Raw genomic sequence first — 4,563 nt, forward strand, 5'->3', positions numbered from 1 at the left:
GCTGCCCCCCTGCTAGCTCCCCACTAGAGGACTCTCATGCCCCAGCCAGCTCCCTGCACAGCACATTGAGCTGGATTCAAGCAGCCCTGGGCTGGCAGACTAACCCCCCAGACCTCCTGCCAGCTGGGGCTGCTCTGCCCCAGCTCAACGTGCTGCGATCATGGGTACATGTTCAAATGGCGTGCCTAGGAGCAATACATTCCAATGCAATATGTGCCAGAGTTTATTGCTCTGTGCTAATAGTATGTGTAGATGAACCCACATAGCCCTTCTTATGTTTACTGATCTGTCTAAGCAGCTCCAGGTACTAAGAAGAAATCTAAAAACATACATACACACACACAAGAATGCTCAGTGTGTCAATGCTGCAAATTATAGCTAAACTTCATTGGCAAAGGCTGGGATACTAGAGAAGAACTGGGATAAACTATAGCCAAATTGACATCACCTGGGGACTGCTGGCAAGGAGCATGCCATTACCACTCTGCCACACGGCATAGGCCACTTTCAGACAGGAGACAGCACAGCAGCTTTAATATGGTGCTAGCTCTGTGCAAAGAAGCACATCTAAGAGAAAACAGGAGAACTGGTGCCCAGTGGTGCCCAGAAGCCATTGTGTTGCCTCATTTCCAGGATTTGCCATGGGCTGAGCCAGATGCAGTAGGCATGGCATGTTTCTTGTGGTGGCCCCACACACCACATGACAGCAAAGTAGACAAGGCCTAAGATATCCCCTCCCTACCTCAGATATTTCGCCAATAAATTCCATCCTCCTTCATGAAAAGCTAAAGAGAATTAGGGGTTTTCAAACTTGTCAAGAGAAAATAAGAGCTGTACTGCTGAAGCTAAGATTCATGCATGTGCCCTCAGAGCTGTTTGGAAGGGCTTTGCTGTGTCATGGGACAGTACAGGAATGGATTCCCAGACATTGCCAACCCTTCCAGGGAATGAAAAAATGGGAGGCAGCAGCCCTAGTAATGACAGGGCTATAACATGTGCTAGCTACAGGGGATGGAGCAGTCCCCTAAGCAAATGAGTGTGTGGAGCATGACCTTGGAGTCTGAGAGGCATGGTGTATCAAGGGTGTCATGTCAGAGACAGAGGGAAAAGGTTATACCCTAGTAATTAGGCTTAAATGGTGAAGACCAAAGCTGGCTACAGCTGAGATGCGTCTGTCCAAATGAGTCTCTGCAAGAAGAGTTTGCAAACTGTGTCCCAAGATAAGGATGTCTAGGGAAATGTTGCTCCCTGGCATCTCTAGCCTGTCATCTGTTCATTTTGACTAGGATTTAATTACCCTTTCCAGTCAACCAGCCTCTGATCTCAGCAGTACAATCCGCTATGCCTCACAAATCCCACTGTGAGTCAAAGACACAGCTTTATGCAGACGAGCTGGGGAAGTGATGAATAATAGCCCCAAGTTGGACCTCTCTCAACTCTCTCCCAAAGTTGCCCTGTGGGTGCTGAAGGGAGCTGCATACAAAGCAAGGTGTTAAGAGACACCATATGCTGTCCTAGTACTGGAAGAGGCAATGTCTCACCATGGAGAAAAGCTCAGTCAGATTCAGCTGGAAGCAATTCCCCTCTGCATCACTTAACCAGCACCAAAGGGGAATTTAAACACTCTGCCTTGCCCTGGCTCTCTGCAAAGAGCTGAATTCAATCCCTTCCTTTACACAATAACCTGGATTCCTTTTTATACTGTACCAAGTCCTATTCAGGCTTCACTATGCACTTGTATTCAGAACCCTTCCACCTCAGACAAGAACACCATATGGTAGGGGGAGAGAAAGCTGTCAAACTATGTTTGTGTATTTAGACCAAAGAAACTCTCCCCTCTCTCTGGGAGACCCAGTGCCCAGCACTATTTAGCAGATGCCTCCCACAACCTCTTGCTTTCCACTTCTGTATCACCCACATTGTTTCTGGGCACCCTGGGATACCAGTTCCTGCAGTGAAACTCATTGGGCTCTGCACATGCAGGAATAGGAATATAGTACAAAGAACAAGGTGTAGAAATGGGTGCTTGGTCTCTAACCCTTAAAACCCTGAGAGAACTATGAACTGGAAACCACTTCAGGAATGAAGAGGAAGACAGTTATCCAGCATTTGGCTAAGTATTGTGATACTCACTCAGTCTGACATGACACTAGCCAAAGAGTGGGGACTTCAGTGTTCCAGTGAAGAGGAGAAGCTGGCGATGAAATCAGGCAACGTTGATCCCATTCCATGGACTTGTACATATCCAGCTTTTTTAAGTAGTCCATAACCTGTTCTTTCACCACCAAGGGTTTCTCACCTCCTCCCCAAACTGTGCTGCCTAGTGCAGTAGTCTGGGAGCTGACCTTGCCTGTGACCAGTGCCATAGCAAGGGGGGCCAAGCGGGGCGATGGCCCCAAATGCCAAAGTGAAGGGGTGCCAATAGAGCTGTGCGAAGCTTCAGTCCCTGATTCAATTTGATGGAGATTTGGCCTGATTCAGCTGCTGAATCTCTGAATCCGAATCAAATGACAGGACCCTTCACTCTCCGAATCTAATCAGAACCCTCCAAATCAATTCAGAGAGATTCGGAAAGATTTGGTGATTTGGATGTAGATACAGCTTTAAATGCTTTTTCTACATACCTCAAGGTGTCAGGGGCTCATGAGTGTTGTGATGCTGGGGCGCATGGAGCATCCCACAGAAGCATGGAGGATGCTCCCCAGGACACTTGGCAGCAGACCCGGAAGTGGACCAGAAGCACTTCTGGTCCACTTCTGGGTCCACTGGGGAGCACACAGAGGGCCTCCCACATCCCTTGAAGGCCAAGGTAAAAAAGGCATCTAGTACTTCAGCCTTTTCCTGATCATCTGTCACTAGGTTGACTCCCCAGTTCAGTAAAAGGTCCCACACTTCCCCTGACCTTCCTCGTGTTGCTAACATACTTCTTGTGCTTTGGCCTTCCAGGGTCCATACTCTCCTTTCTTTCTTTTGTCAGGATCCTGAACTTGATCAAGTTGTGGTTGCTGCTGCCCAAGTTGCCATCCGCTTCTACATCCCCCATCAATTCTTTCCTGTTTAGCAGGTCAAGAAGAGCACGGCTCCTATTTGGCCTCTCCAACACTTGCACCAGGAAGTTGTCTCCAATGCTCTCCAAAAACTTCCTAGATTGCCTGTGCACGGCTGTATTGCCCTCCCAGAAGATGTCAGGGCGACTGAAGTCCCCCAGTCTGTTCTTCTCGGTCTGTTTCTGTGGGCTGTCTCCCTGTTTCTCAATATGAGCGGTCTTTACCCCTACAAAACTCTAACATTGCTCCCCCATTCAAATTCCTGGGCAGCATTTGCACTTGCCTTTGTTCTGAACAAAAATGTGTTCACCTGTCTCTTTCAGCCATCTTAAATCAAAAGTGATAGCTGAACTTACCAATACCAGCCTGTAACATTAATATTAATGTTACAAGTCAACCCAGCCTGCGACATTATGTTAAAGCTGGAGGTAAGTCAAGAAGCTGAAGGCCATCTGAAAGCCAGTAGTGTTCCAGCCAAAGAACCAAGAGGGTTTTTAGAGCAATATCACTTCCAGATCATACAATAATGAGTAACACACATTTTTTTTAATTAGGATTAATTGGTGAAGTGAAATGAGAAATTTCATTCTCCTTGATGACATATTTCTATCTGCAACAATAACTTTTGAAAATCATGTCCAAGGTGACAGTAACCTTACGACTGCTGCTATAGGCTGACATTGCAATAAGGCCAGAAATGAGACCTTTAGTTGTGAACTTTTATTATTTCAAATATTGGAGATTTTGAAAAATTAACTTTAACTTTGATTGTGCTGAGCTTCTACTGCTTATGTTTTAGCTTTAATTTCCTTACACTCCAGCTACCAATATGTTCCTGTACCCTTAATTTCAACTTAATTAAGATTTTGTGTAGGAATACAGTTTTGAAATGTTCAGTGCGTCTAATGTATTGATCACAGCAGCCTGGAGAAACATTATGTCCTCAGTAAATATTACAAAGATGCTGGCAAACTGTATTGATTGGCCTCTTTTACAGTACTTTGAAGGTAAAGACCATTTAGAGAAAGTTGACTAGTACTAGAGATCTTTTGTGTGGAATTTTCTATCATGCGGTTACCTGGTAGCCTGATCGGTTTTTTCTTAGTGTGCAAGTGAGGTGCAGTCTTTGAGAAAGGACACATTGCTATTTGTGTGATCTAATTTCTTTTTGGGGGCTACAGAGTTCAAGAGTTTATCTTTCTCTCTCTAACTAGAGACAGCTATTGGGTTTGAGTTGCTTCCACAGACCTTGTAACTGGTATTTGGGCAGAGATTTCTAAAAGCAATATTTACCTGCGTGCTATTTACAGCCACCTCTGTTCAAGGGCTTTCCATTGTGAAAAAAACAAAACAAAACCCAAAAGAACCCCAAAAAAATCAGTCTAGTTCCACGTTACTAATTTCTTCTCCTACAGGAAAAAGCCCTAATATCAGCTGCTGCTTGAGTACAGAATCCCAAGTGAAATTGAAATATCATCTGAGATCTAATCTTTCTAAGATATGGCCAGAAATATAC

Source organism: Gavialis gangeticus, unplaced genomic scaffold (genome assembly GCF_001723915.1).
Source record: "Gavialis gangeticus isolate Ggan-Ray unplaced genomic scaffold, GavGan_comp1, whole genome shotgun sequence".
In the NCBI taxonomy this organism is placed as follows: Eukaryota; Metazoa; Chordata; order Crocodylia; family Gavialidae; genus Gavialis; species Gavialis gangeticus.